Genomic DNA, 14,979 nt, shown 5'->3' on the forward strand with positions numbered 1-14,979 from the left:
GGTGAGGCAGATCAGTCACTGGCTTCTGGACAGCTGCTCACTGTGGCTGCTGGCCGCTCACGCTGGCTGCTGGCTACACACGGTAGCCCATGGCAACCGACTGCCACAGGGGCTGCAGCCTACGCTGTCGCCAGCAACTCATGGCAGCCCAGCTCCAGGTTGAGCTGCCGTTCAGCATCTTAGCCATGGAGGGCAGTGTCACTGGCCCTCATACGTGGGATCTGAACCGGGGCCCTCTAGCATCCCAAGCCAGTTCTTAACCATTGCGCCACTCGGCCGGCCCTCATTAATATTTTTTATTATTAGTTTTTGGGTGTACAAAACAACATAATGATGAGGCAATTTACATACCTCACAAAGTGATAACCCCAACAAGTCTACTACCCATCTGACACTGTACATAGCTATTAGAATACCATTGACTATATTCCCTATGCTGTGCTTTATATCCCATGACTATTTTTTAACTATCAATTTATACTTTTTAATCCCTTCATCTTTTTCACCCAGCCTCCAAACCCCTTTGCATCTGGCAACCATCAAAATGTTCTCTGTATCTATGAGTCTATTTCTGTTTCATTTATTTGTGGATTCTATTATTTATTATAGATTCTACATATAAGTGAGATCATATGGTATTTGTCTTTCTCAGTCTGACTTATTTCACTTAGCATAATATCCTCTAGGTCCATCCATGTTGTTGCATGGTAAGGTTTGATTCTTTTTTATGGCTGAATAATACTCCATTGTATAAATGTACCACAATTTCTTTATCCAATTATCTACTGATGAGCATTTTGGTTGTTTCTATATCTTGGCTATTGTGAATAGTGCTGCAGTAAACATAGGGGTGCATATATTTTTCAAATTAGTGTTTTGGATTACTATGGTTAAATACCCAAGAGTGGGATTGATGGGTCATGAGATAGTTCTATTTTTCACTGTTTGAGGAGTCTCCATACTGATTTCCATAGTGGCTGCACCAATCTGCAGTCCTACCAGTAGTGCACAAGTGTTACCTTTTCTCCACATCCTTGCCAACATTTGTTGTTTGTTGATTTATTGATGATAGCCATTCTGACAGGAGTGAGGTGGTATTTCACTGTGGTGTGGTTTTTATTTCTCTGATGATCAGTGATGTTGAGCATCCTTTCACATGTCTATTGGCCATCTGTATGTCCTCTTTAGAGGAATGTCTCTTTATGTCCACTACCCATTTTTTAATTAGATTGTTTCTTTCTTTCTTTTGGTGTTGAGTTGTATGAGATTTTTTAAAATAGATTTTGGATGTTAACCCTTTATCAGATGTATCATTGGCAAATATCTTCTCTCATTCAGTAGTATGTCATTTTGTTCTGTTGTTGGTTTCCTTTGCTGTGAAAAAACGTTTTAGTTTGATGTAGTCCAATTTGTTAATTTTTTTCTTTTGTTTCCTTTGCCCAAGAAAATATATCAGTAAAAATATTACTAAGGGTAATGTCTATGAGTTTACGTCCTATATTTTCTTCTAGGAGTGGTATGGTTTTGGGTCTTATATTTAAGTCTTTAATCTATTTTGAGTGTATTCTTGTACATGGCATAAGAAGGTGGTCTAATTTCATTTTTTGCATGTATTTGTCCACTTTTCCCAGCACCATTTATTAAATAGACTGTCTTTACCCCAGTGTAAATTTTTGCTTTTTTTTGTCATAGATTAAATGACCATATATGCATGGATTTATTTCTGGGCTCTCTATTCTCTACTGTTGATCTATGTGACTGTTTCTATGCCAATACCATGCTGTTATGATTACTATGGCCTTCTAGTATAATTTGATATCAGGTAGCGTGATACCTCCCACTTTGTTCTTATTTCTCAGGATTGCCATGGTTATTTGGGGTTTTTTTTATGGTTCCATATAAATTTTAGGATTATTTGCTCTAGTTATGTAAAAATGTCATTGGTATTTTGATAGGGATTGTGTTGAATCTATATATTCCTTTGGGAAGTTTAGGCATTATAGCTATATTAACTCTTTCTATCCAGGAGCATGTTATGTGTTTCCATTTATTTGTATAGTTTTTAATTTCTCTTTTCAATGTCTTATAATTTTCTGTGTGTGGGTCTTTTACTTCATTGGTTAAATTTATTCCTAAGCATTTTACTTTTTTATGCAATTGTAAATGGAATTGTTTTCTTAATTTCTCCTTGTGATAGTTTGTTAGTGGTGTATAAAAATGCAACTGATTTCTGAATATTAATTTTGTATCCTGCCACTTTACTAAATTCATTTATCAGTTCTAATATTTTTTTGGTTGAATCTTTAGGGTTCTTTATATATATATATATATATGTGTGTGTGTGTGTGTGTGTGTGTGTGTGTGTAATATCATCTGCAAAAAAAGGACAGGTTTACTTCTTCCATTCCCATTTGCATGTATTTTATTTATTTTTCTTGTCTGATTGTTGTGGCTAGAACTTCCATTGCTATGTTGAATAAAAGTGGCGAAAGTAGGCATACTAATCTTGTTCCTGATCTTAAAGGAAAATGCTTTTAGCTTTTCTCCATCAATTATGATGTTAGCTTTAGTTTTGTCATATATGGCCTTTATTATGTTGGGATATGCTCTCTATATTCCCACTTTGTGGAGAGTGTTTATCATAAATGGATGCTTTATTTTGTCTAATGCTTTTTCTGCATCTATTGATATGATGATATGATTTTTTTTTCATTTTGTTTATGTGATGTATCACATTAATTTATTTGTGTATATTGAACCAACCTTGCATACCAGTACTGAATCCCACCTAATCACGCTGTAGGATGTTTTTAATGTATTGCTGAATTCAGTTTCCTAATATTTAGTTGAGGATTTTTGTATCTTTATTCATTAGGGTTGTAGGCCTATAGTTTTCTATTTTGTAATGTCTTTATCTGGTTTGGAAATCAGGGTAAATGGTGGCCTCATAAAATGAACTTGGGAGCCTTCGCCCTTCCTGGATTTTTTTTTAATATTTAGAAGAATAGGTATTAATTCTGTTTTGAATGTTTGGTAAAATTCACCTGTGAAACCATCTGGCCCAGGACTTTTGTTTACTGGGAGCTTGTTGACTACTGATTCAATTTTTATGGTAGTAATCTGTATGTTCAGATTTTCTGTTTCTTCTGGATTCAGCCTTGGAAGACTGTATGTTTCTAGGAATTTATCCATTTTTTCCAAATTGTCTAATTTTTTGACATATAGTTGCTCATAGCATTTTCTTAAATTTTTTTGTATATCTGTGGTACTGTGGTAACTTCCCCTATTTCATTTCTGATTTTATTTATTTAGGTCCTCTCTCTTTTTTCTTGATGAGCCTGGTTAAAGGTTTGTCAATTTTATTTACCTTTGTGTGTGTGTGTGTGTGTGTGTGTGTGTGTAGTTTGTTTATGTCCACTCTGATCTTTATTATTTCCTTCCTTGTACTCACTTTGGCTTATTTTGTTGTTCTTTTCTCAGTTCACTTAGGTGTAAAAATAGACTGTTGACTTGAGATTTTTCTTGTTTTTTTAGGTAGGACTGCATTGCTATGCATTTCTCTCTTAGTACTGGTTTTGCTGTATGCCATAGGTTTGGGGTCATTATATTCCTTTTTGTTTCTCTCAAGGTACATTTTTATTTCTTCTTTGATCTCATTGCTGACCCATTCATTTAGCGTATTATTCAGTCTCCATGTGATTGTGTGTTTTCTGGTTTTCGTCTTGTAATTGATTTCTAGTTTCATAGCACTGTGGTCTGAGAAGACACTTAATATAAATTCAATCTTCTTACATTTATTGAGACTTGTCTTGTGGCCTAACCTGTGATCTATCTTGGAAAATGTTCCATGTGCACTTGAAAAGAATGTATATTTTGCTGCTTTAGAGTGAAATGCTCTAAACATATCAATTAAATCCATCTGGACTAATGTTATTTAGGGCCACTGTTTCCATGTTGAATTTGTCTGTAGATTCTGTCCATTGGTGTCAGTAGGGTGTTAAAGTCCCCTACTATAATTGTGTTATTGTTAATCTCTGCCTTTATGTCTGTCAATGCTTCTTTTATATATTTAGGTGCTCCTGTGTTGGGTGCATAGATGTTTACTAGGGTTATGTCCCCTTCTTGGATTGATCCCTTTATTATTATGTAATGTCCTTTTTTTATTATAGTCTTCATTTTTTAAAGTCCATCTTGTCCAATATAAGTATTGCTGCTCCAATTTTTTTCTCATTTTCATTCACATGAGGTATCTTTTTCTATCTCTTTACTTTCAGTCTGTGTGTGTCTTCTGATCTGAGGTGGGTCTCTTGTAGATAGCATATGCATGGGTCTCGTTTTCTTAGCCACTCAGCTCTTCTATGTTTTTTGATTGTAGGATACAATCCAATTACACTTAAAGTTATTATTTATAGGTACATAGTTATTACCATTTTATTATTCATATTTTTGGTCTATGTTACTTTGTTTTCTCCTTTCTTCTGCTTACATAAGTCCTTTTAATATTTCCTGTAACACTCTCTTGGTGTAATAAATTCTTTTAGCTTCTTCTCATCTGGGAAACGCTTTATCTGTCCTTCAGTTTTAAATGATAGCCTTGCTGGGTAGAGAAGTCTTGGTTGTAGGCCCTTGTTTTTCACCACTTGAATATTTCCTGCCACTCTCTTCTGGCCTGCAAAGTTTCTGTAGAAAAATCAGCTGATAGTCTTATGGGAGGTCCCTTGTGAGTAACTATTGGGTCTTCGGAAAAGTCATGACACATGTTTGCAACAAATGGCACTAGTTCATTTTTGGAAGTACTAGAATCATTCTCATTTATGTTATTGCTACGTCATTTGACAGCTGACAGTTATAGTTTCATTCTAAAAAAATTGAGCGATTTGGTTGAGTTTTGGATATTTTACAAGTTGAAGATGGAAGACCAAACTGTGCATTTTTGCCATATTTTACTGTTTTCCTTTCATAAAGGGAAGAACATGCATCAGTCTCCTGAAAAGTTGCCTAAAGTTTATGGTGACAATGCTCTACAAGAATATCAGGTGATTCACGAAATTCCATGCTGGTGAGTTTGATTTCAACAACATTCCTCAGTCAGGGAGGCCTACCGAGGTTGATGACGACAAAATAAAAGCATTGATAGAGTCAAACCCATATATATGACACAAGAGATTGCAGAAACATTGAACATCTATCGTTCAAGTGTTCACAACCACCTGAAGAAGCTGGGATATGTAAGTAAGCTCGATATTTGGGTTCCGCATGAACTCAAAGAAGATCATTTGACGGAACATAGAGACATCTGCAATATGCTCATTACACATGAGGAAAATGATCCTTTTTTGAAGCGACTGATAACTGGTGATGAGAAGTGGATTGTTTACAACAATGTGCTACACAAACAGTCTTGGTACCAACATGATGATTGGCTTCAAACAACATCGAAAGCAGACATTCATCTGAGGAAGTTTATGCTCTCAGTGTGGTGGGATTTTAAAGGTGTTGTGTTTTTCGAACTCCTACCAAGGGATCAAACAATCAGTTCGAATGTGTACTGTCGGAAATTGGACAGTTTGAATGAATCCATCATCCAGAAATGTCCAGAGCTTTTTAATTGTAAAGGAGTTTTGTTCCATCACGATAACGCGAGACCACACACAAGTTTGATCACCTGTAAAAAATTATTGGAGCTTGGGTGGGATGTGTTGCCACACCCACCATACTTGCCTGACCTTGCACTGTCAGGCTTCCACTTGTTTTGCTCTCTTTAAAACTCCTTGTGTGGTATAACATTCAATTCAGATGAGGCTGTAAATCAGCACCTTGTTCAGTTTTTCACTGATGAAGACAGGTCCTTCTATGAACGAGAAATTATGAAGCTCACTGAAAGATGGCAAAATGTTATTGAACAAAATGGGCAATATGTCATTGATTGATCTTTGTTCTTTATATAAATAAATGACCTTTGAAAAACATAGACAAAATACATCATGATTTTTTCAAAGACTCAATAGTTGTCCTTCTCATGGTGCTTTTAGGATTCTCTCTTTGTCTTAACCTTTGCCATTTTAAGTATGATGTGTGGGCCTCTCTGGGTTGATCTTGTTCAGGACTCTCTGTACTTCCTGGGCTTGTATGTCAATTTCCTTCACCATGTTAGGGAAGTTTTCAGTCATTATTTCTTCAAATAGCTTCTCAATCCCTTGCTCCCTCTCTTCTCGTTCTGGTACTCCTATGATGTGAATTTTGTTGTGACTGATGTTGTCCCACACGTCCCTTAAACTATCTTCATTGTTTTTTCTTTGTTTTTCTTTTTGTTGTTCTGATTGGGTATATTCTACTACCTTGTCTTCTATATAGCTGATTGGATTCTCTGCTTCATTGAATCTGCTGGTGATTCCTTCTAGTGCATTCTTCATTTCAGTTATTATATTCTTGATTTCTGACTGGTTCTTTTTCATGGTTTCTATGACGTTCTTTATGCTTGCTATCTCTTTGTTAAAATTCTCACTATGTTCCTTAATCATTCTTATAATTAGTATTTTTAACTTTGTTTCTGGTATATTGGTTGCCTCCATTTCATTTAATTCAATTTCTGGAGGCTTCCTATTCTATTGCTTGGGCATGTTTATTTGTTTCCTCATTCTGGCTGTGGCTCTGTGTTTGCTTCTTGGTATTAGGTAGATTTCCTGTGTGTCTTAGTCTTTGCTGGGTGGCCTTAGGTACTATGTGCTCTGTGTCATCAAATTGTGCAATCTCCCTAATCTGCTGTGCATGTGTGCCAGGAGTTTCCCTTGTGTGTTATGTGTGTTCTCCTGTTGTAGTAGAGCCTTGATTGGTTTCAGCATGTCAGTGGGTTGTATTGATTAACTTTGAGGACTGGCTGCTCCCACAGTATATGAGCTGCTGTGTGGGGGCTGATCCCTTAGAGTAAATTTTGTCTCTGTAGGCCCTTGTGCCTGTTGAGAACCCCCTTGGGTGTGCCACTTGTGGTGCTAAGCAGGTAATGGTCTGGTGTGGTCTGAAGCTGGTCTTTGGATGTGTTGTTTCTGGTGTCTCTTGGATGCAGCTCCTGTGCAGAACAATTTCATCCTTGCCTGTTATCAGCCCATGACTACCAGGAAGGTGCCTCAAAGCTATATGTGTTTGACAGCTGCCTGTGCTGGACCTGGAGAAAGAGGCTCCTTAGGTGGGCACACCAGGCTGGTTTACCTGGTTTTGAGAGTGCCCTCAGTGATGCAGCACTAGCTAGGTGGGGTGGAGTTCAAGGGAGTCATGAGATGTAACTGATGGTTTTTACACTGTTAATGCAGGTTCAGTTTTTACGCCAGCACCCAGCCTGTGACCACCTTGCCCAGCGCCTCAAGAACACTGCAGCCTCGGGCTCAGAAATTTCCGAAAGCTGCTCCCAAGTTGCTGAGGTGCAGTTTTGGGGTCACTGTCCACCACCAAAATGTCCCTGGTCCATTGTGGATTGTGTGCTGCTGTAAAAATCCTCCTCTGTGGCTTGTGGTGGTGGGGTCCAGGTGCCCAGAGTGGGTGTGGGGCAGTCTAGGTGCCCAGAGTGCCCCTGGCAATGCAGCTCTAGGTGGGCGGGATGGGATTTCAGGAAGCTAAGGAGTGTGTTTGGTGGTTGCTACAAAGTCAGCATAGTCTCAGCTTCTGCACCAGTGTTAGGTCCAGGGCCACCTCACAAAAATACCCTGAGAACATTGTGGCTGATTACAGCCTGTCTCAGGCCTGACATACCACCTCCCATTTATGCTTCAGTGCAGGTGTTGGCTTAATGTCCTCCAGCAAATGCTTCCCGGGCCACCACAGGCCCTCAGCCCACTGTAATCTGAAGCCTGTGGGGTGGGGCCAGCAGTCAGACAGTCAGGAGTTTCTAGGGCAACGTAGCACCAGCTGTGCAGAGGGGGAACCCAGGGTGTTACCAAGGTGGTGCGCATGTGAGGATTCCACCAGACCAATGCAGTCCCAGACTTGGCTCTTTTGGGGGGCAGGGCTTAATCCTGAAAAGATGGCACACTCCGTAAGCCACACATGTGCAGGCTCCACACAAGGAAAACAACTTCTCCTGTCCCTCCAGCTTCCACACCAAAGGAACTCAAGTCAGTCCTTTCCCATATATCCCTGGGCCTTCCGAGCTGCCACCTCCTCCACCAGAGACCAGGTGAGTGCTTGCCAGCAAGTGAGTCCATGTGCTGGTTCTACAAGAGGGCATCTAGATTTCCAGCCACTTTCCACCTCCTCCCCCCTGGGAATGGCAGACAGAATCCTCACTGAGTTTTACTGTCAGATGCTGTGGGAACTCCTCTTCCCAGCACAAGACCCCTGGGCTGGGGAGCCCAGCATGAGCTGGGGTGGCCTCCCGGGGAGGGGGCCCTCTCCCTTTTCACTGGGTACCTGTGCCACTGAGGTGGCCCTCCCAGCATTCAACCTCTCTCTGTGGGCTTGGAGTCAGCCCATTTTGTATCTCTGCTCCTTCTACCAGTCTCGATGAGGCCTCTTGTTTATATCCTTAGTTATAGTGGTTCTGTTCAGCTAGTGTTCAGATGATTCTTAAGGTTGATTGCTCCATAATTTATTTGCAATTCTGGTGTGATCCTGAGATGCAGCAGGCACAGCATTTACCTAATCTGCCATCTTGAATCTTTTCTAACTTTAGCCATTTTTAAATGATTGATGTGCTGACAACAAATTATCTTACTTTTTAAAAAAAATTCGAGACTGTCTTGATTTTGCTTTTCTTCTGAAGGATATTTCAGTGGATATAAAATATGTAGTTAATGGTTATTTTCTGTTAATACCTAAAAAAATATTATACCACTTCCTTCTGGCTACTGTGGTTTCAGATGAAAACAATTTTGTCATTCAAATTGGTGTTTCTGTAGTTAATTCTTTTTTTACTTAGGCTGTTTATAACACATTTTCTTTCTTTATACTTTTCAGAAGTTTTACTGGTCTCCTGATGTGGACTTATTTGGGTTTAACTTATTTGAGGTTAATGCAAATTCTTGAAGTTGTAGATTTATGTCTTCTGCTTAAATTTTGTTAAGTTTCAGCTATTATTTCTGAATATGTTTTCAGTCCCACGCTTTCCTCTACTTTGGAAATTCAAATATTAGCTCTTTCTAATTATTCCACATGCCCCTGAGATTTTTAAAAAATTGTTTCAAGTCTATTTTCTCTTACTTATTTATCAAATACTATTGAAGTGTTCTCAATTTTACTGATTTTATCATCAATAATATGCACTCAAATCATCCAGTAAGCAAGTTTTTTGTTTGTTTGCTTCTTTGTTTGGTTTTGTTAGTACATGTTCTTATTTTTGTAATTTCAGTTTTATTTCTTCTTATAATGTATACGTCTTTGATGAAATTTTCAATTATTTGTATTTGTTTCAGAAGTTTCTAATTGTTGAAGCAATTATATAATGTTTGCTTTTAAATTTTTCTCAGATAACTTCAACATCTGGCCATAACTGTCTATGCGTCATTATCTATTCTCATAAATGTTGTAGTTTTTTTTATTTTTGGTATGACCAGTGGTTTTTCCATGTATACTGGACAAATTAAATATTATGTTATGAGACTCTGAATCTTATTTATTCTTTATTTACTTAAAAACAGTTTCCCTATTGAATTGCAGCATTAGCGCTATTTTATCCTCACTGATTTTTTTTATAATAGTGGTTTAAACAGTAGTTATACTGTGTACATGCCTATTTGTCCTTTCAATCATTTATTTATTTTTTATATTTGCAAACATTTATTCTCTTGAACTGAAAAAAGCTTGCACGAGCACACATTGTACAGTCTTGCAAATTACACAGTAATTGAACAAAAATGTTCTTAGTGCATGAGTGCAATGAACATTTAATGTGTAGTGATCTGCTACAAATAATAAAAACAAATTTTAAGCCACGTAAGAAGTTTTGAGCACTCATTAAATGTATTTCCTTAGCTGACAAAGAATCCACAGGGAGGGGAGGGGAATGCAAATAAGTGGCAGTTATTTTAGGGACATTTAAAAAAAGTGGATTTTGGGCCGGCCGAGTGGCGCGATGGTTAAGAACTCGCTTGGGACGCCAGAGGGCCCCGGTTCGGATCCCACATATGAGGGCCAGTGACACTGCCCTCCACAGCTAAGATGCTGAACAACAGCTCAACCTGGAGCTGGCCTGCCATGAGTCGCCAGCGACGGCGTGGACTGCAGTCCCTGTGGCAGTGGATTGCCATGCAGCCGCAGTGAGTGGCTGTCCAGAAGCCGGTGACTGATCTGCCTTGCCAGAGAAGAGCGCAATGATGGTGCCAACTTGGGCCAGTGAAGCAACATCCTCCACAACTAGATTGAAGAACAAAAATGACAGCAACTTGTCTGTTCCCCTTCCCCCAATTCCACAGCACTGTTCCCATCCCCCCAATTCCCCAATTTAAAAAAATCTTTTAAAAAAAATTTAAAAAGTGGATTTTCCTACCTGAAATGATTCTTATTCTTCTTTGAATTTAAGTGGTTTGATTAAGAGAAATTCAGAACAGAATTTACTTTACATTTAATGTTCATACTGCCTAAATGCATAAGGAAAGCACCCTATAGGGAATTCTGTATTTTCTGGAAATTATTTCTGTGTTTAGAGGTACAAAGAAAGAGTAATCTATCTGTGGGCTCTCCTTAGTCACCCCCTTCAGCCCCTTAAAAAATAGCTCATGGTTTTGACTTGGTTATTCCACTGATGTATTTTTTCCCAAAAAATTCTATGTTGTGTCACACTGTACTGGATGCAAAAAGGAAATACAGGTTGCAACTGGTTGTAGACATTTTGAAGAATAATTTGCTGTATAATGGAGCTTCAGATCTGATATAAGAATTCAGAAATATAAAACAAAGTAACTATAACAGGAGGCATTGGAACAGCATTTCCTCAGAAAAATCTGCTAAGCCTGTATCATTCCAATGTGGATTCCTACAGTCATTTGGGGTGAAGTGTGTATCCTTTCCCCCTTTCCTGGAACACTGGCGTGTCTTCAACAAAAGTTGTAACTCCATGACCATGCACCCTAAGAGTCTCTATCATGTTAACAGAAGCTCCAAATACCAAGCCAATTAAAGACGGGAGAGGGCAAAGGAATCATAAAGGCCAAGAGTCCAAGGTAGCTCTGTTACTGAGAGCTTGCCCTTTTCAATATGTGAAAGTCATAGTTTAAACTTGTTAACTGAGTTAATTTGCTTCTTCCATGCATTCTGTGCAGCTGAAGTGGAAGGGAATGTGCCTAAGACTGTGGTTGTGGAGGCCAAGTGACTGAGTTTAGAGGATTCAGAATTGACAGTGTTATCCTCACTGCCACAGCAGAGGGGGTGATGATGCAGCTGGGGCTGGGGGCCCCATAGCCACCAGATCTTGGTGCCAATTTTAAAGAGGTCCCCCAACGCTTCTCGGCTTCCATGCTTATTCCATCTGGTAGTTCAATAATTCCCAAGACCTTCCCAACAACTGCTTCTCTTGCACTGAGGTCAGTGGATGCAGCTTTTAAAGCTTGTGTCCTTCCTCGGTTCCCACGCCTGTTGCCAGATAAATCCTGTTGGGTAGGAATGTGTCCATGAGGAAAGGGAAGGTTGTACTACAGTTGTTGGTCAAGTAATGGACATCTGGCATCTCCTTGCCCAGGGATAAAAGGTCTAGAAAATTGGTGTATGATGAAAAGTGGTGGTCCATAAGGACTGACAGTTTTCAGGGTGGATAGCTGAGGTGGTGCTGGGAACCAAGCTGGTGAAGTAATAGGACTGCAGAGTTGAGGGCTGTGCTGTCTACATTGCTAAATTCCACACATTTCTGTCTCTCTGGTGATCACAGTAATACTTGTTTGTTTCCACTGGTGGAGTGAATAGGCACAAGATTGTGGATTGTTTGGTACATTGAACTGCATCATCACCATTGTTCACTAGGTGGCAGAGATAGCATACCTGTATACTGGTAGCTTTGAAGCTGCTGGGAATTGCATGGTGAAGTAGTTCAAGGAAATTTAATTGTTCTGTTCCTGGATGTTGCAAGTAACCTGCTGGTAAGCTTAAATTCTTTTGTTGGCTAGGTGGAATGACACTATAGTAAACTGGCATTTCTGTTGTGGGCATAGATCCTTGATTAGATTGATTAGGAAAAATAACAAGCTGTTGATATGTCTGTTGGGCAATTCTTTGAGAACCTTGAGGCAGTGAAACCTGACATGATGGCACTGAAGGATAGGGGATGACCACTCCTTGAACCTGATTTCCAGTGCCCTTGGGTTGGCCACCAATGAGGCTCTGACTCTGGGGTTGCTGAATTCCGATTTTTCTTTGGTAGCTTTGTTGCTGTTTGGGCATAATTTGATAACCTGTCTACTAGCAGGCTGTGGCAGTGGTTGGTTTAGATGTGAATTGTAATGTAGAGAAGGGACTGGATGGTGCTGAGGTTCACTGGAATGATAGTAGCCTGGTACAATAACAGGTTGGCATCTGTGGTGAGGGCTGCTGAATATATCTGTGCTGCTGGAGCACAGGCTGACTGACAGGGTGACCAGAGCAGAATAGCCAGCAGTAGGGACTGACTGCCCAGGTGGTGATGGGGAGAAGGAGGAGGAGGAGGAGAAAGAAGTTGTGGAGGTAGTGGTATTAGAGGAGCTGCCCTCATGATATAACCAGACTGCCGTTAGGACTAAAGAATAACAGTGGACTGGAACGTGGTAGCATGAGAGTCATAACCATCTGCAGATGGTTGGTGGGCAAGATTTATGTGGCTAACCTGAGACCCAAGGTTGTCCTGCTGTGATAAAATATGATTAGCTGCTTGTTGTTAAGGTGGTGGGGGTGGCAGAGGTGGCTGTGGAGGTCCAGGCACTTGGGTTCTAATTGGTTGTTGAATCATAGGAGGGTTATACACAACAGTATTCACATCTGGGTTTATGAAGGGCTGACCTGAAAGAGGCTGCTGGATGTGAGAAAGAGAGCCTGAAGATGACCCTACACTACCAGAAAACTCAGAACCTGTTTTTGAAAGTCTGCCCATGCTTTTGCTGCTTCCAGAACTACCACCTCTTGTCAGGACTGAAATTCCACTGAAGCTGCTGGCTTTGGTGATAGCAGGCTCTAAGTTTCAGATAGAGCTGTCTGAATCTATGTTGCTCCAGGGTCATGGTTTGGAGTACTTAAGCTCATTCTTAGTGCTGTTTTGATGGCTATTTGTTGATCTCCCTGAAGCATCTTTATTAACTCTATATATCTGGCACCTCTGCTGGGTAATACCAGCATCCTCATCTTGGATAATTTGGTCAATAATATAATTCTCTTGGGAACACAACAAGGATTATTGGGAAAATATATGGATACTAGCGCTCTGTTACTCTTGTTTTTCTTCTATAGATTTGCTCCTTTTGTCATCTTTTAAACATATTCTCATCTGGTTATCATCTTTGTCAAAGCTGGGTGTATTGTTTCTGAAAGGGTTCATCTTTATCGTCCTTAATATGTTCATTAAATTTCTGATCAGGTATTCTTGTATTGCTAGTTTTGTTTACTATGACAGATTTCCTACTCTGATCAATGTTGTGGTCTAATCCAAAGTAAGTGTCTACTCTGTAATAGCATCCTATAATAAGATGTCATTGAGGGGAATTTTTTATGTGGAGACTCACTATTACCAATGAAATCTAAACTTTCTTGTTCCAATTTCAAGAGCATCATTCTGCCTCTGGGATTGTTTTTTAATGTATTTACTAAAGCTTCATGTAGATCTATGCCAGTTGAATCAGTGTATTCTTGACTGGAATCTTTTGATAACATTTTTCTGGGCAACTTATTGGCTTTTCCTTTTTCTGCTTCATCTTTTGAGGGCTTCTCTTTCAAATGATTGTATTAACTGGATCCGAATTTTCTCCTGCAAATCAATATTGTTGTTAATACAGAATTCATTCTTCTTTGCTAAAGTCTTCCCATAGTTTCCTGATTTGGTAAGATTTTCAACTCTGGTTGTATCTTTCACTTCTGACTCCAAATCCTTCATTGATTCAGTTTCATTTTTTACAGTAACAGTATCAGACATCCTCATCAGCAAAGGTTATTTTAGAATTATACAAGGAACATGATGCCTGATGTGTCCTATGAATTTGACATTTTGGTGTCACACAAAAATAAAATAATCCAAGTCTCTTTTTCACAGTCGTCAGCTAGGATATTAGTTGTATTGAACCATTTGGAATCTGGCAGAAGTAGTCCCATATCCTTGTCACCACTGTAGATTTCTGGATTGAAATGGGCTTTCTCAGATCAACTATATCATACCTTTCAGTGGCCTGCATTACTGAGGAGGAAAAGGAGGAGGAGGAGGAGGAGGAGAAAGCGTAGGAAGTTAGCGTGCAGTATGGTAGGGCAAAGACAAGTCTGTGTAGGTGCAAGTAAGAGTCTTGCAAAAGGGAAATAACCATTACACCTGCCCAGGCACTGGCTCTAGCAGCAGCTGGTGCCCTTTCAATTATATCAGTATTTCTTTGAGAATTTTTATCGTGGAAAAATATATATAACATGAAATGAACATATTAAACATTTTAAGCATACAGTTCAGTAGCATTAGTACATGAACATTATTGTACAGCAAATACCACCATCAATCTCCAGAATTTTCCCATTTTCCCATACTGAAACTTCATAAATATTAAACAAAAACTCCCTAATCCTCTTCCCACAGCTGCTAGAAACCACCATTGTGTTTCCATCTCTGTGAATTTGACTACTATAGATGCCTCAGATAAGTGGAATCATACAGTGTTTGTCCTTTTGTGCCTGGCTTATTTCACTGAAATTAGTGTCTGTAAGGTTCATTAACCTTCTAGCATGTGTCAAAATGTCCTTCCTTTTTAAGGGTGAATACCCCATTGTATGAATATACCAAATTTTGTTTATTCATTCATCTGTCGATGGATGCTACTTTCTATATTTTGATTATTGTCAATC

At 39.2% G+C, this 14,979-nt stretch overlaps 1 pseudogene; it reads right to left on the minus strand.

The window, feature by feature from the left end:
• Positions 1-11,156: 11,156 nt before the first annotated feature.
• On the minus strand, positions 11,157-14,077 carry LOC109394099 (R3H domain-containing protein 1 pseudogene; annotated as a pseudogene).
• Between the last annotated feature and the right edge of the window lie 902 nt (positions 14,078-14,979).

Source organism: Hipposideros armiger, unplaced genomic scaffold (genome assembly GCF_001890085.2).
Source record: "Hipposideros armiger isolate ML-2016 unplaced genomic scaffold, ASM189008v1 scaffold_409, whole genome shotgun sequence".
Taxonomy (NCBI): domain Eukaryota; kingdom Metazoa; phylum Chordata; class Mammalia; order Chiroptera; family Hipposideridae; genus Hipposideros; species Hipposideros armiger.